The following is a 25,250-nucleotide window of genomic DNA, read 5'->3' as shown; positions in this document are numbered from 1 at the left end:
TGAAAATGAAAATGCTTGCTTTGAAGTTCCTTCGGGTATGATAGAAAAACTGCTAGCTAATCCTTTTTTAGGAGATGGAACAAAACATCCTGATGAACATCTGATATATGTGGATGAAGTTTGTGGATTATTTAAGCTTGTAGGTGTATCCAGAGATGTTGTTAAGAAGAAGGTCTTCCCCTTATCTTTGAGGGGAGATGCATCGACATGGTATAGGCTATGTGATGATATGAGGTCTTGGAATTACAAACGATTGAAATTGGAATTTCATCAGAAGTTTTATCCTGTGCATCTTGTTCATTGTGATCGCAATTATATATATAATTTTTGGCCTCGCGAAGGAGAAAGCATCGCTCAAGCTTGGGGGAGGCTTAAGTCAATGTTATATTCATGCCCCAATCACGAGCTCTCAAGAGAAATGATTATTCACAAATTTTATGGGTAACAATCGCACCATGCTTGATACTTCTTGTGCTGGCTCTTTCATAATGAAGACTATTGAATTCAAATGGGATTTATTGGAAATAATTAAATGCAACTCTGAAGATTGGGACCTCGACAATGGTAAGTAGTCAGGTATGACACCTAGTTTTGATTGTGTTAAATCTTTTATGGATACCGATATTTTTTGTAAATTTAGCATGAAATATGGACTTGACTCTGTGATAGTAGCTTCTTTCTATGAATCTTTTGCTACTTATGTTGATCTCCCCAAGGAGAAGTGGTTTAAATATCATCCTCCCATAGAAGTAAAAGTAGCTGCACCTATTAAAGTTGAAGAAAAGACTATCACTTATAATGATCCTATTGTTCCTACTTCTTATGTTGAGAAACCACTTTTCCCTGTTAGGATAAAGGATCATGCTAAAGCTTCAACCGTAGTTCGTAAAAGCAATATTAAAACATATACACCTCCTAAGCAAGTTAAAGTTGAACCTAATATTTCTATTGTTAAAGATCTCTTGTCTGATAATATAGATGGGCATGTTATTTATTTCTGTAATGAAACTGCTAGAATTGCTAAACCCCGTGATAAAGATAAACCTAGACCTATGGTAGGCATGCCTGTTTTTTCTGTTAAAATAGGAGATCATTGTTATCATGGCTTATGTGATATCGATGCTAGTGCTAGTGCAATACCTCATTCCTTATACAAAGAAATTATGCATGAGATTGCACCTGCTGAGATAGAAGATATTGATGTCACAATTAAACCTGCCAATAGAGATACTATTTCACCAATGGGAATTATTGGAGATGTTGAAGTCTTGTGTGGGAAAACTAAATATCCTGCTGATTTTCTTGTTCTTGGTTCCCCACAAGATAGCTTTTGTCCCATTATATTTGGTAGACCCTTCTTGAACACTGTTAATGCTACCATAGATTGCAAAAGAGATGTTGTTACTGTCGGTTTAGATGATATGAGTCATGAATTTAATTTCTCTAAATTTAGTAGACAACACCGTGAAGAAGAATTACCTAGTAAGGATGAAATTATTGGTCTTGCTTCTATTGCCGTACCTCCTAGTGATCCTTTAGAACAATATTTGCTAGACCATACGTTTATGAATGAAAGAAGGGAATTAGATGAAGTATTCTTTAAACAAGAACCTATTCTGAAAAATAATTTACCTGTTAAAATCCTAGGGGATCCTCCTCCACCCAAGGGTGATCCCGTGTTTGAGCTTAAACCATTACCTGATACTCTTAAATATGCTTATCTTGATGAGAAAAAGATATATCCTCTTATTATTAGTGCTAATCTTTCAGAACATGAAGAAGAGAGATTATTGAAAACTCTGAAGAAGCACCGTGCTGCTATTGGGTATACTCTTGATGATCTTAAGGGTATTAGTCCCACTCTATGTCAACATAAAATTAATTTGGAAGAAGATGCTAAACCAGTTCATGATCATCAATGCCGACTGAATCCTAAAATGAAAGAAATGGTAAGAAAGGAGACACTAAAGCTCCTTGAGGCAGGTATAATTTATCCCGTTGCTGATAGTCAGTGGGTAAGCCCTGTCCATTGTGTCCCTAAGAAGGGAGGTATTACTGTTGTTCCTAATGATAAAGATGAATTGATTCCTCAAAGAATTATTACATGTTATAGGATGGTAATTGATTTCCACAAATTAAATAAGGCTACTAAAAAGGATCATTACCCCTTACCTTTTATCGATCAAATGCTAGAAAGATTGTCCAAACATACACATTTTTGCTTTCTCTCAAATACCTGTGTCAGCTAAAGATCAATCAAAGACTACTTTTACATGCCCTTTTGGTACTTTTGCTTATAGACGTATGCCTTTTGGTTTATGTAATGCACCTGCTACCTTTCAAAGATGCATGATGGCTATATTGTCTGACTTTTTTGAAAAGATTTGTGAGGTTTTCATGGACGACTTTTCCGTCTATGGATCTTCTTTTGATGATTGCTTGAGCAACCTTGATCGAGTTTTACAGAGATATGAAGAAATGAATCTTGTCTTGAATTGGGAAAAGTGCCACTTTATGGTTAATGAAGGTATTGTCTTGGGGCATAAAGTTTCTGAAAGAGGTATTGAAGTTGATAAAGCCAAGGTTGATGCTATTGAAAAGATGCCATGTCCCAAGGACATCAAAGGTATAAGAAGTTTCCTTGGTCATGCCAGTTTTTATAGGAGGTTCATTAAGGACTTCTCAAAAATTTCTCGGCCTCTGACTAATTTATTACAAAAAGATATACCATTTGTCTTTGATGATAATTGTGTAGAAGCATTTTAAATACTTAAGAAAGCATTGATTTCTGCACCTATTGTTCAGCCACCTGATTGGAATTTACCCTTTGAAATTATGTGTGATGCTAGTGATTATGATGTAGGTGCTGTTCTAGGACAAAGAGTTGATAAGAAACTAAATGTTATTCAATATGCTAGTAAAACTCTAGACAATGCTCAAAGAAATTATGCTACTACTGAAAAAGAATTCTTAGCAGTTGTATTTGCTTGTGATAAGTTTAGACCTTATATTGTTGATTCTAAAGTAACTATTCACACTGATCATGCTGCTATTAAATATCTTATGGAAAAGAAAGATGCTAAACCTAGACTTATTAGATGGGTTCTCCTGCTACAAGAATTTGATTTGCATATTGTTGATAGAAAAGGAGCTGAGAATCCCGTTGCAGACAACTTTTCTAGGTTAGAAAATGTGCTTGATGACCCACTACCTATTGATGATAGCTTTATTGATGAGCACTTAAATGTCATAAATGCTTCTCATACTGCTCCATGGTATGCTGATTATGCTAATTACATTGTTGCTAAGTTTATACCACCGAGTTTCACATACCAGCAAAAGAAAAGGTTCTTCTATGATTTGAGGCATTACTTTTGGGATGACCCACATCTTTATAAAGAGGGAGTGGATGGTGTTATTAGACATTGTGTACCTGAGCATGAACAGGAACAGATCCTACGCAAGTGTCACTCCGAAGCTTATGGAGGGCACCATGGTGGAGATAGAACTGCACATAAGGTACTACTATCTGGTTTTTATTGGCCTACTCTCTTCAAGGATGCCCGTAAGTTTGTCTTATCTTGTGATGAATGTCAAAGAATTGGAAATATTAGTAGACGTCAAGAAATGCCTATGAATTATTCACTTGTTATTGAACCATTTGATGTTTGGGGCTTTGACTATATGGGACCTGAGGGAGTCCTGGATTAGGGGGTGTCCAGATGGCCGGACTATACCATCAACCGGACTCCTGGACGATGAAGATACAAGATTGAAGACTTCGTCCCGTGTCCGGAAGGCACTTTCCATGGCTTGGAAGGCAAGCTTGGCGATATAGATATGTAGATCTCCTACCATTGTAACCGACTTTGTGTAACCCTAACCCTCTCCGGTGTCTATATAAACCAGAGGGTTTTAGTCCGTAGGACAATATAGAGAACAACAATCATACCAAAGGCTAGCTTCTAGGGTTTAGCCTCTCTGATCTCGTGGTAGATCTACTCTTGTACTACCCATATCATCAATATTAATCAAGCAGGACGTAGGGTTTTACCTCCATCAAGAGGGCCCGAACCTGGGTAAAACTTCGTGTCCCCTGCCTCCTGTTACCATCCGGCCTAGACGCACAGTTCGGGACCCCCTACCCGAGATCCGCCAGTTTTGACACCGACATTGGTGCTTTCATTGAGAGTTCCTCTGTGTCGTCGCTGTCAGGCTTGATGGCTCCTACGATCATCAATGGCGATGAGTCCAGGGTGAGACCTTCCTCCCCGGACAGATCTTCATCTTCGGCGGCTTCGCACTGCGGGCTAATTCACTTGGCCATCTGGAGCAGATCGAAAGCTACGCCCCTGGCCGTCAGGTCAGATTTGGAAGTTTAAACTACACGGCTGACATCCGCGGGGACTTGATCTTCGACGGATTCGAGCCACTGCTGAGCGCGCCGCACTGTCACGATGAGCCTGATCTAGCTCTGCCGCCGGACAGTGCCCTAGAGGCCGCACCCGCATCGGCTTCGACCCTTAATTCGGAGCCAACTGCACCGATCAAGGATGGGCGGTTGGACGCCGCCTCGGGGGCTACGGTCCCAACGGCGATCGAGCCGAACACCAGCCCCGCACCCCGCAAGACTCGTGACTCCAAGGAGCTGGACTCCTCTCCGGACTCTGAACCCTCCGCGCCCCTGTCGATCGAATCCGATTGGGCGTCGATCATGGAGTTTACTGCCGCGGACATCTTTCAGCACTCGCCTTTCGTTGATATTCTGAAGACACTGAAGTCTCTCTCTTTATCAGGAGAGCCCTGGCCGGACTACGGTCAGCAAGGTTGGGGTACAGACGATGAAGAAATTCAAAGCCCACCCACCACCCACTTTGTAGCCACTGTCGACGATTTAACCGACATGCTCGACTTCGACTCCGAACACATCGATGGTATGGACGCCGATGAAGGAGATGATGAAGAACCAGTGCCTATTGGGCCCTGGAAAGCCACCTCGTCATATGACATATACATGGTGGACACCCCAAAAGAAGGAGATGGCGATGGAACAGCGGAGGATGACCCCTCCAAGAAACAGCCTAAGTGCCGGCGTCAGCGGCGCCGCTCAAAATCCCGCCAAAACAAATACGATGACTCCAGCACGGGAGATAATAATACTCCGGAGAGTGCCGAAGAAACCCCCCTCCAGCAAGATTCAGCACAGGAGGATGGAGAAGCCGGCCCTCATGAGAGAGCGGCAGACAGAGAGGTCGAGGACGACAATTATATGCCTCCCTCCGAAGACGAGGCAAGCCTCGACGGCGACGAATTCATCGTGCCAGAGGATCCCGTCGAGCAAGAGCGTTTTCAACGCAGGCTTATGGCCATGGCAAGAAGCCTCAAGAAAAAACAACAACAACTTAAAGCTGATCAAGATTTGCTAGTCGACAGATGGACTGAAGTCCTTGCGGCCGAAGAGCATAAACTCGAACGCCCCTCCAAGAGCTACCCAAAGCGCAGGTTGCTACCCCGATTTGAGGAGGAAGCACTTACACCTATATCACCTGCACTCGATACGGCCGATCGGCCACCTCGTGGCCATGACAGAGAGGCCTCTCGGCCCTCCACTCAAGCCGCACCCCGTACGAAGGCACGGGAAAATGCGCCGGACCTGCGAGATATGTTGGAGGACAAGGCAAGGCAAACAAGATCGATCTACGGATCGCGTGGGCGCCCCACGACTCGAGACGGTAACCGTCACGCCGGACACAAATCCGGTAGGGTCGAACACAGTAGACAAAGCTCATTGGAGCTACGTCGTGATATAGCCCAGTACACAGGCGCCGCACACCCACTATGCTTCACAGACGAAGTAATGGATCATCAAATCCCCGAGGGTTTCAAACCCGTAAACATCGAATCATATGATAGCACAACAGATCCTGCGGTATGGATCGAGGATTATCTCCTTCATATCCACATGGCCCGCGGCGATGATTTCCACGCCATCAAATACCTCCCACTCAAGCTTAAAGGACCAGCTCGGCATTGGCTTAACAACTTGCCAACAGGATCAATCAGTTGTTGGGAGGACCTGGAAGCCGCATTCCTCGACAATTTCCAGGGCACTTATGTGCGACCACCAGACGCCGATGACCTAAGCCACGTAACTCAGGAGCCAGATGAATCGGCGAGGCAATTCTGGACACGGTTCTTAACAAAGAAAAATCAAATAGTCGACTGTCCGGACGCAGAGGCCCTAGCAGCCTTCAAGCATAATATCCGTGACGAGTGGCTTGCCCGGCACCTTGGACAGGAAAAGCTGAAATCTATGGCAGCACTCACGACACTCATGACCCGCTTTTGCACGGGAGAAGACAGCTGGCTCGCTCGTAGTAACAATATGACCAAGAACCCTGGTAATTCGGATACCAGGGACAGTAGTGGCAGTTCGCGTTGCAACAAGCAGAAGCGCCGCATTAACGGCGACAATGCTGACAATACGACAGTTAATGCCGGATTCAGAGGCTATAAATCCGGTCAGCGGAAAAAGCCATTCAAAAGAAATCCTAGGGGCCCGTCCAGTTTGGACCGAATACTCGACCGCTTGTGCCAGATACATGGCACCCCCGAAAAGCCGGCCAATCACACCAACAGGGATTGTTGGGTGTTCAAGCAGGCAGGCAAGTTATATGCCGAAAATACAGACAAGGGGCTGCATAGCGATGACGACGAAGAGCCCTGGCCGCCGAACAACAGTGGATAGAAGGGTTTTCCCCCACAAGTGCGGACGGTGAACATGATATACGCAACCCACATCCCCAAGAGGGAGCGGAAGCGCGCGTTAAGGGACCTATACGTGATAGAGCCAGTCGCCCCAAAGTTCAACCCATGGTCCTCCTGCCCGATCACCTTTGATCGAAGGGACCATCCCACTAGCACCCGTCACGGCGGATTCGCCGCATTAGTTCTAGACCCAATTATTGACGGATTTCATCTCACTAGAGTCCTTATGGACGGCGGCAGTAGCCTGAACCTGCTTTACCAGGATACACTGTGGAAAATGGGCATAGATCCCTCGAGGATTAAGCCCACCAAAACGACCTTTAAAGGCGTAATACCAGGTGTAGAGGCCAACTGTACAGGCTCAGTCACACTTGAAGTGGTCTTTGGATCTCTGGATAATTTCCGAAGCGAGGAGTTAATCTTCGACATAGTCCCATTCCGAAGTGGTATCACGCACTGCTCGGACGAACCGCATTCGCCAAGTTCAATGCGGTACCGCACTACGCATACCTTAAGCTCAAGATGCCAGGCCCTCGAGGAGTAATTACGGTCAATGGAAACACCGAACGCTCCCTCCGAACGGAGGAGCACACGGCGACCCTTGCAGCGGAAGTACAAAGTAGCCTCTCCAGGCAGTTCTCCAGTCCGGCCATTAAACGTCCGGACACCGTCAAGCGCGCCCAGAGTAACCTACAACAAGACCGCTTGGCACGTTCTGAGTAGGCGTAGCAATGCGGCCCCAACCCCAGCCCTCGCAAAAATGCGACACCAGTACTTCGCATACATAACTACGCTCTAGAAATACCATGGGTACAGGGGGAGGGGCACCATCACGGCACGCCCGAAACACGTCTTAAACCGGACCAGGGGCTGCCGATTTTTTAATTTTCTCTTACTTTCAGGACTCCACTCTTCAGAAGGCCTGTTCGACAGTTCAATTGCCGCACAAACGATGCAAGAACCAGGGAAGCAGACAAGCCATGCCGCATTACGGAACTCCCAGGTGGTCTCTATCACGAGCAGTATACCTATTTCGCATACCATTCCGCAGCCTGCCCCTGGAATGGACATATTAAAATAGTCCAACCTTTTGCTTATCGCATTATTTGTATCATTCTGCTTTGATCGCAGCCCTTTTTTTAATAAACAATGCATAGCTTTTGTCTATTTTTGCATTACTTTTTTTTCACAAATATATGTTCCTTAACGACATGTTGCACCCGTACACTTTGGTACGGCGAAATACGCCAGGGGCTTTAGTACCCCTTAATATGGTGTGAGAAGTCCGAACACTTTAACAAGTGCGGCACCCCGAACTTATAGCATTATATGCATCGGCTCCGAATCATGTCTTGGGTCAATAGTTGGGTTTGCCCGGCTCCTATGTTTTGCTGCCTTACGTTCTGCTATATCGGCTAAGGTAGCACTAGGAGAACTACTGCGATTATGCCCCAGTTGAGCTGGGTCGAGCACCTCAGTAGAGAAAGCTAAAACTGACTGTCATGATGAAGCGAGAGCTGGTCGCTGTTCGAGAGGTTTTTCGAGTCCCTAAAGACTTATGCCGCTTAGAGCGAGGAGCCGGCTCTGTCCGGCCAAGGCGTGGATAGCGCCCCGAACTCGGTCTTCCGAATGCTAGGGGCTTCGCCGAAATTTAAAATTATAGAATTCTATGGCTAAGTGAGAGTGTTCAAGCATTATAGTCCGATTACCTTGTTCGTTGTGTTGAGCGCCTCCCTCGAAGGACCCAAACATGGGAAAAAGAGCGCTCAGGTTTATCCCCGAACACCCCAGCACTAGCGGCACGGGGGCAGAAGCCGACGACTCGCCATCTCTTAGAATTGATAAACAGCCGCACAGAAGGTAATATTTTAAATTCCAACAGCATTGCTTAGCGCATATGAACAAGTGTTCAGCACACAGGACAAAACGAGCGAGTTTTACTCAAAAATTACATCCCTGGAACATTCATCCGCCATAAGGCAGGCACCCTTCAGAACATCCTTATAATAATTCTCGGGCTTGCGATGCTTTTTCCCCGGCGGTGGCCCGTCCTTCACAAGCTTCTCAGCATCCAGCTTGCCCCAGTACACCTTAGCACGGGCAAGGGCCCTACGGGCACCTTCAATGCAAACGGAGCGCTTGATAACTTCGAGCCTTGGACAGGCCCCCACCAGCCGCCGCACCAGCCCGAAATAGCTCCCTCTCCAAGCCATAGCTGAACTATGAGGCCCTTCATGGCCTGTTCGGCCGCCTTGTGGAGCTCGACCAGTTGCTTCAGCTGGTCGCTCAGGGGCACGGGGTGTCCGGCCTCAGCATACTGAGACCAGAACACCTTCTCTGTCGAGCTGCCCTCCTCGGCTCGATAGAAGGCGGCAGCATCAGACACGCTACGGGGAAGATCCGCGAAGGCTCCTGGAGAACTCCGGATTCGGGTAAGTAACAAGTAACTCATGTTTACATGTTTACTTTGCATAAAGAATGCCTTACCTGCCGCTATCTTTTTCATCGCATCCAACTCCTAGAGGGTCTTCTGAGATTCGGCCTTGGCAGACTTGGCATCTTTAATAGCCACCGCAAGCTCGGACGCTCGCGTCTTTGAGTCAAGCTCCAAACTCTCATGTTTTTTCACGAGAGCCTGGAGCTCTTACCGCACCTTGCCAATCTCGGCCTCATACTTCTCCCGCTCGATGCGCTCTGTGGCCGCCCTCTTCTCGGCCTCCACCAGCGCTTGCTTAAGGGTCGCCACCTCAGACGTGGCCCCTACAATAGCCACGATACTCCTGTCATTTTTTGCAATTGCACTTATATATATATATATATACACTTAAACAAGGTATTTCTTACCTTCATTGTCCTCAAGCTGCTTCTTGGCATGCCCGAGCTCTTGCTCGGACCGCTTGAGGTTCTGCTTTAGCGTGTCCACTTCCACATTCAGTGCGGCGGACGCCAGTAGAGAAGCCTGCATACGCATATTGACTCCTTTTTGTTACACTCCTGCGAATTTTATTTGATCCTCTATTCGGCTTTTCTTCCCGAACGCCAAACAGAGCATCAGGGGCTACTGTCTATGCGGTAATATTATTTACACATTCTTTACTTACCTCAAAGCCTGTTAAAGGGCTAGTACAAGCTTCAGTCAGCCCGCTCTTGGCGGACTGAACCTTCTGGACCACCGCACTCATAATGGTGCGGTGCCCCTCGTAGATGGAGGCGCCTTGGAGCGCCTCCAACAGATTGTCCGGCGCCTCCGGTTGGACGGGGGTCTTCGGCACGGTGGGCTTGCTCCTCTTGGAAGGAGGTCGCCCGCCGGACTCTGGAACCTTTGAAGGTTCCGGAGCAGTGTCCGGCCTAGGGCCGGACTTGGAGCCGTGGGGGGTTTTATCCCCTCTACTCCTGGAGTCCGGGAGGTTGCCTTGCGGCGCCTCCAGGACCACCTCCTCCCGGCTTGGAACCTGTTGGGACAACACTTCGGTGTCGTCCGTAGGGCAGGGGGAGGAAGCTGTCGGAAGCGAATTCACATCCGATGAGTCTAGTGAACCGCTCGACGACGCGTAGAGCCGGTCTTTGGGTGGGCTGCATAAACATATTCGACATAAGGGAAAGCTGTGCAATAAAGGAATACTATGAATTACTCTGGTATCCGGATACTTACGATTTAGCCAGGGGCCTGGCCCTGAGTGGCCACTCCTCTCCGCCGTTGTTGGCATCGGCGGAGTAGTCCGGAGGAAGGGTTTTCCCCTTCTTGGACCCTTCGGCCTCCCCAGTTGGGGCGGCCTTCCTTTTCTTCCCTTCCCCCGCTGGAGGGGGAGGGGTCTCTTCTTCCTCCTCCTCGTCTTCATGGGAGGAGTGCGTCTTGGATTCATCGGATGAGGGATCCGACACCTCCAAGCGTCGGGCACTCTTTCGAGTCCCCGTGGCCTTCTTCTTGGCCTTCTTCTCTGGCACCACATGGGGTGCCGGAACCAGCAGCTTCGCCAAGCGGGCATCGGCTGGGTCTTCGGGCAAAGGAGCCGGACAGTCGATCTGTCCGGACTTCGCCTGCCAAGCCTGTCAAAGGTAAGGGAGCTTAGATCCCGCATAGAGTTAAGCTATGAAAAACTAATTTCCTGTAAAAGGTACAAACAACTTACCGCGCTAGCGTTCCGCTGCGCGCTGAATCCGCGATCCTCGGTAGCAGATGCGGGAGCCTCGGCGCCCTTGAAAAGCACCTTCCAGGAATCTTCGTACGTCATGTCGAAGAGCCTGCTCAGAGTTCGGTGATGCGCCGGGTTGAACTCCCACAGATTAAAGGCCCATTGTTGACACGGGAGGATCAGGCAGATGAGCATAACCTGGACTACATTGACAAGCTTGAGCTGCTTGTCCACCAGGGATTGGATGCATGTTTGCAGTCCAGTCACCTCTCCTTTGCTGCCCCACGACAGGCCCGTCTCTTTCCAGGACGTGAGCCGCGTTGGGGGTCCGGACCGGAACACGGGGGCTGCGACCCACTCAGGGTCGCGCGGCTCGGTGATGTAAAACCACCCCGATTGCCACCCCTTCAGGGTCTCCACATAGGAGCCCTCGAGCCATAAGACATTGGGCATCTTGCCCACCATGGCGCCTCCGCACTCTGCCTGGTTGCCGCGCACCACCTTCGGCTTGACGTTGAAAGTCTTGAGCCATAGGCCGAAATGGGGGCGGATGCAGAGGAAAGCCTCGCACACGACGATAAACGCCGAGATGTTGAGGATGAAGTTCGGGGCCAGATCATGGAAATCCAGGCCGTAGTAGAACATGAGTCCCCGGACGAATGGGTGGATAGGAAAGCCCAGTCCACGGAGGAAGTGGGGAAGGAACACTACCCTCTCATGGGGCCTTGGGGTGGGAAGGAGCTACCCCTCTTCGGGAAGCCGATGCGCGATGTCGTTAGACAAGTATCCAGCCTTCCTCAGTTTTTTGATGTGCCCCTCCGTGATGGAGGGGGCCATCCACTTGCCTCCCGCTCCGGACATGGCTGGAGAAGGTTGAGGTGGGGAGTGCGGACTTGGGCGTTGGAGCTCGAGTGCGCGAGAATGGATAGGCAAAGGAGGAAGAAGGCGTAGGTGAAAAGGTGGATCCTTAGCCCCTTATATGGGTGGACGCAACTACGTGTCCCCACCAGCCTGGTAAAACTCGCTTATCTCCAAGCGCCGTAATCAATAGCGCGGTTGGGTTACCCACGCCAGTATTGATGAGAATCCCGGAATAAGGGGGCACGATCTCTGCTTTAACAAGACATGCCAAGGAAACCGCCTCGCATGACGCGCTGAGGTGGGATAATAAAATGATTCGGATAAAAGCTTGGCCGTGGTGCATCATACTATGGAATACGTCAGCAAATTAGATTTGTGAAAATATTATTCTCTCTATGGCAGTATGTGGAAACTTATTTTGCAGAGCCGGACACTATCTTTGTGTTCAAAATCTTCTATGAAGTACTTGGAGGAGGAACCCGCCTTGCAATGCCGAATACAAACTGCGCGCCGGACTCGTCATCATTGAAGCCTGGTTCAGGGGCTACTGAGGGAGTCCTGGATTAGGGGGTGTCCGGATGGCCAGACTATACCTTCAGCCGGACTCCTGGATGATGAAGATACAAGATTGAAGACTTCGTCCCGTGTCCGGAAGGGACTTTCCTTGGCGTGGAAGGCAAGCTTGGCGATACGGATATGTAGATCTCCTACCATTGTAACCGACTTTGTGTAACCCTAACCCTCTCCGGTGTCTATATAAACCGGAGGGTTTTAGTCCGTAGGACAATATAAAGAACAACAATCATACCATAGGCTAGCTTCTAGGGTTTAGCCTCTTTGATCTCGTGGTAGATCTACTCTTGTACTACCCATATCATCAATATTAATCAAGAAGGACGTAGGGTTTTACCTCCATCAAGAGGGCCCGAACCTGGGTAAAACTTCGTGTCCCCTGCCTCCTGTTACCATCCGGCCTAGGCGCATAGTTCGGGACCCCCTACCCGAGATCCGCCGGTTTTGACACCGACAGGACCTTTTCCTTCCTCTAATGGTTATACACATATTTTAGTTGCTGTTGATTACGTTACTAAGTGAGTAGAGGCTATTCCAACTAGTAGTGCTGATCATAACACTTCTATTAAAATGCTTAAAGAAGTTATTTTTCCAAGATTTGGAGTCCCTAGATATTTAATGACTGATGGTGGTTCACATTTTATTCATGGTGCTTTCCATAAAATGCTTGCTAAATATGATGTTAATCATAGAATTGCATCTCCTTATCACCCTCAGTCTAGTGGTCAAGTAGAATTGAGTAATAGAGAACTCAAATTAATTTTGCAAAAGACTGTTAATAGGTCTAGAAAGAATTGGTCCAAGAAACTTGATGATGCATTATGGGCCTATAGAACTGCATATAAAAATACTATGGGCATGTCTCCGTATAAAATGGTCTATGGAAAAGCATGTCACTTACCTCTCGAACTAGAACACAAGGCTTATTGGGCTATTAAAGAAATTAATTATGATTTTAAACTTGCTGGTGAGAAGATGTTATTTGATATTAGCTCACTTGATGAATGGAGAACCCAAGCCTACGAAAATGCCAAGTTGTTTAAAGAAAAAGTTAAAAGATGGCATGAAAAAAGTATACAAAAGCGTGAGTTTAATGTAGGTGATTATGTATTGCTATACAACTCTCGTTGAAGATTTTTTGCAGGAAAGCTTCTCTCTAAATGGGAAGGTCCTTACGTTATCGAGGAGGTCTACCGTTCCGGTGCCATAAAAATCAACAACTTCGAAGGCACAAATCCAAAGGTGGTGAATGGTCAAAGAATCAAACATTATATCTCAGGTAATCCCATAAATGTTGAAACCATTGTTATCGGAACCGTAACCCTGGAGGAATACATAAGGGACACTTTCCGGAACGTTTCAGACTCCGAAAAGGAATAGGTATGTGGTACGGTAAGTAAACCGACTCCAAAATAGTTTTTAAGGCGATATTTCTCCGTTTTGGAATATTTAGAAAAATAGAAAAATAAGCAGCAGTCCGGGAAGGACACGAGGGCTCCACGAGGGTGGAGGGTGCGCCCTACCCTACTGGGCGCGCCCCCCTACCTCGTGGGCACCTCGTGTGCTCTCCGGACTCCGTTTTCATACACGACACGTATTTGCGTCGGTAAAAATTCATTATATAATCTCCTGGAGGTTTTGACCCCCGTATCACGCAATTATCTCATGTTTGTGTTTTGAGCTGTCCTGCTGCAGATTAGAGCAAGATATCTTTGCAAGAGTCAGTCGGTGAGAGCCGGGTGTCTCACCCGGCACCGAGATCAATGGCAAACAACAATGTTGACCTCTTTGGGCCAGTAAGGGAGGAAGATATGGAGGCCGAATTGAAGAGGATAGATGCCATGGAAGAGGATCAAGAAGTCACTTCCCGCCTCCAAGCTGGATTCACAATGGGAGAACTGCAGAGCTCAGCTATTCCAAACTCGGTTATCCCTTCCAATGTTAGATTTCTTATGAGAATATGAAAAAGAGTGTCACTGGTTCTCCCGCAGCTATGCAGCACCCATGGGTGCAGGGAGCTTTGGGTGTTACAGGAAAACTCTGAAAGGAAATAATGGACCTCAAGCAGCAAGTCAACAAGCTTGAGGAGGAGAATTGTATCTTGAGGGGCATCATCGCCAAGAACATCACATCACCATCCCCGAAAAGAGAGGCATAATCACATGGGTATGGGCACTCCACTTGGCAACTGCCAAGCTTGGGGGAGTGCCCCGGTATTGTATCATCATCACCTTTATCCTTACCATTTTCCTTAGTTCGATCCTTTCGATAATATCTTGATCTAGTAGAATAAAAGTTCTTAGTATGATCTAGTTGTGAGTTTTGCTTTATTATCCTTCTATGTAATTGCAGCGAGGTTAGGCTCGGTCGTGGGAGTCCATGTGCTGATGGTGCGATGAATTGTTTTCATGACGGATGTGGCAGTCAGAGCCCTCGGGCCGGACCTGGCAAGGTCAATAGACCTGAGAGATGTCGCGCCGAGGCTGGCTCAGCGATGCAAGGGACGTCCCAGTTGTGACTGATTGTTCTGCATTAAATTGAGTAGTACTTGCATAATTTTTTCTCATTAGGTCATTGCACATGAGAAGAATAAAAATATGTAAATGAAGAGATGGCACTCAGATTCGTAAGTGATATGGTGGAGCCCTCGAGCAAGTTGCGGCATGGTTTGACTTGGTTGATGCGTCGCGTTGATGTGCATGTTGTGTAACCCGGGTGGTCCGGTTGGACGCTGGTGCGAGCTCCGGTGTGTTGACATAAATTGGACCAATGAGCGGTGGGCTAAGGTTGCGTCCAATGGGTAACATTAGGTCGTATGACCTTGCATCATGATCCGATGATGGAGGTCATTCTTTTTAGACCTGCGTACACCATAGTACAAGTCAAGAGTAAAATTCTCCAATGGAATTTGCATGGAGCAAATATCATAGAAAAATATAACCTGATGGTTTGTTCTGGGTGGACGGATCAACTAGACCGAGGACATGAGGTCGCCTGGCGCGTAGTTGATGAGTGGTAGAGGCCTCTGGCCCTTTTTTGCAAGGCGGCCGACTATGAGAGCTCCCACAGAGGAGGTCCACGCAATGAAGATTTGGTCGGCGCGAAGAGGCCGATGGTGAGACCTCCCATAGAGGAGGTCCGCGTGGTGAAGATTAGGTCGGCGCGAGGAGGCCTACGGTAGACCTCTAGCGGAGGAGGTCTGCACAGTGAAGATAAGGTCCGCGCGAGGAGGCCACACTAGATGACCAACAGAGGATATTTGTGCAGTGAAGATAAGGTCCGTGCGAGGAGGCCGACAGTAGACCTCCAGCGGAGTAGGTCAACGTGGTGAAGATAAGGTTGGCGCGAGGAGGCTGATGGTAGACCTCCAACAAAGGAGGTTCGCGTGGTGAAGATAAGGTCCGTGCGAGGAGGCCGACGGTAGACGTCCAGCGGAGGAGATCCGCGTGATGAATATAAGCTCGGCGTGAGGAGGTTGACGGTAGACCTCCAGCAGAAGAGATCCATGCGGTCAATATAAGGTCGGCACGAGGAGGCTGGCGTTAGACCTCCAACGGAAGAGATCCGCGCGGTGGAGGTCCGGTACGCCGAAGGACTGCGCCACATGGGTCCGCGGTAGAGGAGGTCTATGCCGAAGGTTTGAGTCATGGAGGTACATTTAGTGGACGTCCGCATGATGGAGGTCTCTGCCTTGGAGGTCCACGCGGAGGAGGTCCACACCATGGAGGTCCGTGGAGGAGGTTCCTGCCGTGGTGGTCCTCGGGCCATCAGGCCATGGACGTTCCTGATGCGGCGTGAACTACGTCGGTATTTCGCCAAAGAGGAAGGGATGATGCAGCACAACTATAGTAGGTATTTCCCTAAGTTATGAAATCAAGGTATGAATCCAGTAGGAGAACCAAGCAACACTATGTAAATGGTACCTACACACAAAGAACAAATACTTGCAACCCGACGCTTATGAGGGGTTGTCAATCCCTCTTACGGGTAACGGTGTAGGAAATTGTCAAGTTGACGGGATAAAATTGTGATAGATTGGATAAATAGACCTCAATAAAACGCGAAATAAAATAAGTAACAAAGAAAGTGCAGCAAGGTATTTTTGGGTTTTTGGAATAATAGATCTGAAAACAAAAGCAAATAAAAATAGATCTCAAAGCCAATATGATAAAGAATAGACCCGGGGGCCGTAGATTTCACTAGTGGCTTCTCTCAAGAAATAGCACACAGTGGGTAAACAAATTATTGTTGGGTAATTGGTAGAACCTCAAATAATTATGATGATTATATCCAGGCAATGATCAATATATAGGCATCACGTCCAAGATTAGTAGACCGACTCCTGCCTGCATCTACTACTATTACTGCACACATCGACCGCTATCCAGCATGCATCTAGTGTATTAAGTTCATAGAGAAACGGAGTAATGCAGTAAGAATGATAACATGATGTAGACAAGATCTATTAATGTAGGAATAAACCCCATCTTGTTATCCTTAATAGCAGCGATCAATACATGTCTTGCTGCCCCTTCTGTCACTGGGAAAGAACACCGCACGATTGAACCCATCACAAAGCACCTCTTCCCATGGCAAGAAAAATCGGTCTAGTCGGCCTAACTAGACCAAAGATTTGAAGAAGAGATATGAGGCTATAAATAATCATGCATATAAGAGATCAAAACTCAAATAACTTTCATGGATAAATAGATCTGATCATAAACTCAAAGTTCATCGGATCCCCACAAACACACTACAAAAAAGAGGTACATCAAATAGATATCCAAGAGACCATTGTATTGAGAATCAAAAGAGAGAGAGAGGAAGCCATCTCGCAACTGCCTACGGACCCGTAGGTCTACAATGAACTACTCACGCATCATTGGAGAGGCACCAATGAGGATGATGAAGCCCTCCGTGATGGTGTCTAGATTGGATCTTGTGGTTCTGGAACTTGCGGTAGCTGGAATTGTGTTTTGTTGACTCCCCTAGGGTTTCTGGAACATTTGGGTATTTATAGGGCGAAGAGGCAGTGTGTGAGGCCATCGAGGTGAGGAGAACCCACCAGGGCGCGCCCAGGTGGGTTGTGCCCCCCTTGGGGTACCCCTCTGGTACTTCTTTCGCCCATGTTGTTCCTTCTAGTCCATAAAAAATCTCCAAAAAGTTTCGCTGCGTTTGGACTCCCTTTGGTATTGATTTTCTGTGATGTAAAAAACAAGCAAAAAACAACAACTGGCACTCGACACTATGTCAATAAGTTAGTCCCAGAAAATGATATAAAGTTTCTATAAAATGATTGTAAAACATCCAAGAATGATAATATAACAACATGGAACAATAAAAAATTATAGATACGTTGGAGATGTGTCAGCATCCCCAAGCTTAATTCCTGCTCGTCCTCGAGTAGGTAAATGATAAAAACGGAATTTTTGATGTGGAATGCCGCCTAACATGTTCATCACGTATTCTTTTCTTTTGTAGCATGGACATTTGGACTTTTATATGATTCAAAGCAATAGTCTAGTTTTGACATGAAGATTTCAATACTCAAGCATATCAACAAGCAACCATGTCTTTCAAAATATCAACACTAAAGAAAGTTATCCCTAGCCCATCATGCTCAATCATTGATCCATTGATGAAACACACTCACATATTACCTACATCCAATGCTCAAGTACGATCATAGTGCCCCTTAGTTGGTGCTTTATAGGAGAAGATGGCGACTCAAGTAAAAATAAAAATTACATAAAGTAAATAGATAGGCCCTTCGCGAAGGGAAGTAGGGATTTGTAGAGGTGCCAGAGCTCAAAGAAAAAATTGAGAGATAATTTTTTTGAGAGGTATACTTTTCCCGTCAACGAAAAAGACCGAGTAATTCCCAACACTTTCCATGCTAGATATATCATAGGCAGTTCCCAAATAGAAAATAAACTTTATTCCTTTTTCCACCATTCTTTCACAATCCATGGCTAGCTGTATCCACGGGTGCCTTCCATACCAACACTTTCTAAGGAATTTATTGTTTGACAACATAAACTAAATTTCTTTTTCATTTCGAGACTGGGCATCCCTATTACCGCCTTACTCTCGTGCAATGATAAGTGAATAAAAACTCATCTTGAGAATAACACATCTAGCATGGAAAATATTAGCCACCCCGTGCCGCTTCATGAGCGGTACGAGCACACAAAAATGAATTTTATTTTGAAAATTCAAGGTGGCACATACATATTTGCTTAGGACGGCATGGAAATACTGCATATAGGTAGGTATGGTGTACTCATATATCAAAACTGGGTTTAAGGATTTTGGATGCACAAGTAGTATTTCTACTTAGTACAAGTGGAGGCTAGCAAATAGATTGAGAAGCAACCAACCAAGAAATGAAAAGTCACATAAGCGAGCATTAAGCATAACTAACACCAAATAATGCACCACAAGTAGGATGTAATTTCATTGCATAACTATTGAGTTTCGTGCTTGCATAGGGAATCAGAAACCTTAACACCAATATTCTTACTAAAGCATAATTACTCACCAACATGACTCACATATCACTATCATCATATCTCAAAACTATTACAAAGAATCAAGTTTATTTTGTCCAATGATCTTCATGAAAGTTTTAATTACATCCCTGTTGAATATCTAACACTTTGGGACTAGTTTCATATGTTGCTTTTGAAAAGCTCAAATAAATTTAAGTGAAGAACATGAGCATAAAAATTTTCTTCTCTCAAAATAATATAAGTGAAGCATGAGAGAATTTCTTCAAGAATTTTACTAACTCACAAATAAATATAAGTGAAGAATGAGAGCATTTCCTCAAAATTATTAAAGCACACCATGCTCAAAAAGATATAAGTGAGCACTAGAGCAATTCCATAGCTCAAAAAATTTAAGTGAAGCATACAGAGCAGTTATAGCATAATTTTGGCTCTCTCAAATAGGTGTGTCCAGCAAGGATAGATGACACAAACTAAAAAGAAAAACAAGAAAAGACTCATATAATACAAGACGCTCCAAGCAAAACTCATGATATGTGACGAATACAAATATAGGTCCAAGTAAAATACCGATGGTCGTTAGAAGAAAGAGGGCATCCCCAAGCTTAGTTGCTTGTTCCTCTTTGGATAATAACTTGAGGTGCCATGGGGCATCCCAAGCTTAGGCTCTTCTTACTCCTTATTCCTTCATCCATCGTGATCTCACCCAAAACTTGAAAACTTCAATCACACAAAACTCAACAAAACCTTCGTGAGATCCGTTAGTATAACAAAGCAAATCACCACTCTAAGTACTGTTGCAAACACATTCATATTTTATTTTTGCATTATATATACTATATTCTAACTTTACCATGGCTTACATCCTCCAATACAAACCATAGAATCATCAAAAGAAGCACACAACGCAAAGGAAACATAATATGTCAATAATAGAACAATCTGTAGTAATATGAAAACTTCGTATACTTCTGTAACTCCAAAAATTCTGGAAAATTAGGACAACGTAGAAAATTTGTATATAAATCTTGTGTAAAATGTTCAGAATTTTATCGTGCTTCTGTGATTTTTAATAATTCTGTTACTGACACACAATGATACTGTTTTTAACAAGATCAAATCAACTATCACCCAACATGATCCTAAATGCTTTACTTGGCACAAACACTAAATAAAATATAAAAAACACAATCATAACAGTAGAATAATTGTGCAAACACTCAAGAACAGAAAGAAAAAGGTAAAAATAAAATTTATTCATTGGGTTTCCTCCCAACAAGCGCTATCGTTTTATGCCCCTAGCTAGGCATAATGCATAGATTCAAGTGTTATCATCGATCTTTAGTTCTAGATCCATATGATGCATTCATGATGATGCATATGGTGGCTTAATTCTTGTTCTAGGGAAGTGTTTAATGCCCTTTCTTACTGGAAATTGAAATCAATATCACATCAATCACGTATCAGCATCCGCAAGCTTAATATTTCCTTCTTTCATATCAATCACGGCACCTATAGTGCGTAAAAATGGTCTACCAAGTATAATAGGACAAGACGGATTGGAATCAATATCAAGAACAATGAAGTATATGGGCACATAATTCCTATTTGCAAGAATAAGAGCATCATTAATTCTTCTCGTAAGCTTTTTAATGGTAGAATCCGCCAAGTGCAAATTAAGAGAACATTCTTCAATATCGGTAAGACCAAGCACAACACATAAAGATTTCGTAATTGTGGAAACACTAGCACACAAAAACATAAAGCAAAACACTCATAATTTTTAATCTTGACTTTGATAGTAGGTTCCCATTCATCATGTAATTTTCTAGGAATTGAAATCTCTAATTCCAACTTTTCTTCTAAAGCTTTCATCATGGCATCTACGATATGTTTAGTAAAAGCTTTATTTTGCTCATAAGCATGGGGTAAATTTATCATGGATTGCAACAAAGAAATACAATCAATCAAAGAACAATTATCATAATTAAAGTCTTTGTAATTCAAAAGAGTGGGCACATCACTAGTGAAAGTTTTGACCTCTCCAAACCTACTTTTATCAATTTTCTCAACAAGATTTTCACCCTCTGAATTATCGGGACACCTTCTAGCTAAAGTTTAATCTTCTTTAGTCCCTTTATCATCAATTTTAATTTTATTAAACAAGGAATTAATAGAAGAAACACCAATCATTTCAAGATCTTCATCATTTTTATGAAAGCAATCACTAGAAAACGTTGTTTCTACAAAAAATTTTCTCTTTTAGCTCTAAGCATAGCGGTTCTTTTCATACTTTCATCCATAGAAACATATAAAGCTTTAATTGATTCATCAACCTTAGGTACAAAAATTTTCAACTTGAGATTTTCTACGTCGTAAGAAATTCTATCAATGCTTCTAGACATATCATCAATCTTATTCAATGTTTTTCTATCGTAGTATTGAAAGCTTTTTGAGCATTGATAAATTCTTTAATATTATTCTCAAGATCAGAGGTGTTCCTATTATTATTGTAAGAAGAATTACCATAGGAATTACCATAATTATTAGAGGAACTTCTAGGAAAAGGCCTATTACCTCTATAAGCATTGCTATTAAAAAATCGCGAGACAAAATTCACATCTATGGGATCACTACTTTGCTCAATCAGAGTAGACAAAGGCACATCATTAGGATCAATAAGAGGACTTTTATTAGCAACCAACTTCATAAGAGCATCAACTTTTTCACTCAAATTACTAATTTCTTCGACCGAATTAACTGTTTTACTAGTAGGTGCTTGATGCCTGCTAGAACTAAGTCGGTATTTCCCCAAAGAGGAAGGGATGATGCAGCACAACGACGGTAGGTATTTCCCTTAGTGACGAGACCAAGGTTATCGAACGAGTAGGAGAACCAAGAACACCACGTAAACAACACCTGCACACAAATAACAAATACTCGCAACCCGACCTATTAAAGGGGTTGTCAATCCCTTTCGGGTAACGGCGCCAGAAATTTGCAAACAGACGTGAGAGAGTTGTAAATATTGATAGATCGAACGCCAAATAAAATAAAGTGCAGCAAGGTCTTTTTGTATTTTTGGTTTAGTAGATCTGAAAATAAAAGCAAATAAAAAATAGATCACAAAGGCAAATATATTAAAGAAGAGACCGGGGGCCGTAGGTTTCACTAGTGGCTTCTCTCGAGAAAAATAGCAAATGGTGGGTAAACAAATTACTGTTGGGCAGTTGATAGAACTTCAAATAATCATGACGATATCCAGGCAATGATCATTATATAGGCATCACGTCCAAGATTAGTAGACCCCTGGATCTACTACTATTACTCCACACATCGACCGCTATCCAGCATGCATCTAGTGTATTAAGTTCATGGAGAAACGGAGTAATGCGATAAGATCGATGACATGATGTAGACAAGATCTATTTATGTAGAAATAGACCCATCTTGTTATCCTTAATGGCAACGATACATACGTGTCGGTTCCCCTTCTGTCACTGGGATCAAGCATCGTAAGATCGAACCCATCACAAAGAACCTCTTCCCATTGCAAGATAAATAGATCAAGTTGGCCAAACAAAACCCAAATATCAGAGAATAAATACGAGGCTATAATCAATCACGCATATGAGATATCAAAGAAACTCAAATAACTTTCATGGATAGAAAGATAGATCTGATCATAAAATCAAAGTTCATCGGATCCCAACAAACACACCGCAAAAGAATTACATCATATGGATCTCCAAGAGACCATTGTATTGAGAATCAAACGAGAGAGAGGAAGCCATCAAGCTACTAACTACGGACCCGAAGGTCTACAAAGAACTACTCACGCATCATCGGAGAGGCACCAATGGAAGTGGTGAACCCCTCCATGATGGTGTCTAGATTGGATCTGGTGGTTTTGGACTCTGCGGCGGATGGAATTGATTCTCGTCGACTCCCCTAGGGTTTCTGGAATATTGGGGTATTTATAGAGCAAAGAGTCGGTTCAGGGGGCACCCGAGGTGGGCACAACCCACCAGGGCGCGCCTGGTCCTCCAAGCGCGCCTTGGTGGGTTGTGCTCCCGTCGAGCACCCCCCATGCGCTTCTTCGGCCCACTGGATGTCTTTTGGTCCAAAAAAATCCTCAAAAAGTTTCGCTACATTTGGACTCCGGTTGGTATTGATTTCCTCCGATGTAAAAAACATGCAGAAAACAACAACTAGCACTTGGCACTATGTTAATAGGTTAGTACCAAAAAATGATATAAAATGACTATAAAATGATTATAAAACATCCAAGAATGATAATATAACATCATGGAACAATCAAAAATTATAGATACATTGGAGACGTATTAGTGCTCTTTCGGTATGCCATTGTGAATAATTAGCCATAATATTATCAAGCATTTTAGTAGCTTCACCCAAAGTAATTTCCATAAAAGTACCACCCACGGAGGAATTTAAAAGATTTGTAGAAACAAAATTCAATCCCACATAAATTTTTTGTATGATCATCGGAAGATTTAAACCATGAGTAGGACAATTTCTTAGCATCAATTTCATTCTTTCCCAATATTGTGCAACATGTTCATGCTCAAGTTGCTTAAAATTCATGATTTGAGTTCTAAGAAAAATAATTTTCGCAGGCAGAAAATACTTAGTAATAAAAGCATCTTTGCACTTATCCCAAGAATCAATACTATTGCGAGGCAAAGAAGAAAACCAATTTTTTGCACGATTCGCAAAGAGAACGGAAATAATTTCAACTTCACAATATCATTGTCCACATCTTTTTTCTTTTGCATATCACATAATTCTACGAATGTGTTTAGATGGGACATGGCATCCTCATTAGGAGTACTAGAAAACTGGTCTTTCATAACAAGATTCAACAAAGTGGCATTGATATCACAAGATTCCGCACTAGTGCGGGAGGAGCAGTCAGAGTGCTAATAAACTCATTATCATTGGTATTGGAAAAATCACACAACTTGGTATTTTGTTGAGACATCGTGACTACACAAACAAGATTGCACACAAAAATAGATCTGACAAGAAAACGACGAACGAAAAAGAGGGCGAATAAAACGACAAATTTTTGTGAAGTGGAGGAGATGAAAATGAGAGGCAAATGGCAAATAATGTAAATTGCAAGGAAATGAGATTTGTGATTAGGAACCTGATAGATGTTGATGATGTCTCACCGGCAACGGCGCCAGAAATTCCTTTTGATGCGGCTTGAACTACATTGGTATTTCCTCAAAGAGGAAGGGATGATGCAGCACATGTACGGTAGGTATTTCCCTCAGTTATGAAACCAAGGTATCAATCCAGTAGGAGAACCAAGCAACACTATGTAAATGGTACCTGCACACAAAGAACAAATATTTGCAACCCGACGCTTATGAGGGGTTGTCAATCCCTCTTACGGGCAACGGCGTAGGAAATTGTCAAGTTGACGGGATAAAATTGTGATAGATTGGATAAATAGATCTCGATAAAACATGAAATAAAATAAGTAACAAAAAAGTGCGGCAAGGTGATTTTGGTTTTTTCAAATAATAGATTTGAAAACAAAAGCAAATAAAAATATATCTCAAAGCAAATATGATAAAGAATAGACCCGGGGGCCGTAGATTTCACTAGTGGCTTCTCTCAAGAAATAGCACACATTGGGTAAACAAATTACTGTTGGGCAATTGATAGAACCTCAAATAATTATGACGATATCCAAGCAATAATCAATATATAGGCATTACGTCCAAGATTAGTAGACCAACTCTTACCTGCATCTACTACTATTACTCCACACATCACCCGCTATCCAAAAGCATCTAGTGTATTAAGTTCATGGAGAAACTGAGTAATGCAATAAGAATGGTGACATGATGTAGAACAGATCTATTCATGTAGGAATAGACCCCATCTTGTTATCCTTAATAGCAACGATCAATACGTGTCTTGCTGCCCCTTATGTCACTGGGAAAGAACACCGCACGATCGAACCCATCACAAAGCACCTCTTCACGTGGCAAGAAAAAATAATCTAGCCGGCCAAACTAAACCAAAGGCTCGAAGAAGAAATATGAGGCTACAAATAATCATGCATATAAGAGATCAAAACTCAAATAACTTCCATGGATAAATAGATCTGCTCCTAAACTTAAAGTTCATCGGATCCCAACAAACACACCACATAAAAGATTTACATCAAATAGATCTCCAAGATACCATTGTATTGAGAATCAAAAGAGAGAGAGGAAGCCATCTAGCTACTGCCTACGGACCCGTAGGTCTACAATGAACTACTAACGCATCATCGGAGAGGCACCAATGAGGATGATGAACCCCTCCGCGATGGTGTCTAGATTGGATCTCATGGTTCTGGAACTTGCGGCGGCTGGAATTGTGT

This window comes from Triticum urartu, chromosome 5A (genome assembly GCF_056163025.1).
Source record: "Triticum urartu cultivar PI428250 chromosome 5A, HENAU_Tu73, whole genome shotgun sequence".
In the NCBI taxonomy this organism is placed as follows: domain Eukaryota; kingdom Viridiplantae; phylum Streptophyta; class Magnoliopsida; order Poales; family Poaceae; genus Triticum; species Triticum urartu.
The sequence above is the reverse complement of the archived record's forward strand: the minus strand, read 5'-3'. Positions refer to the sequence as shown.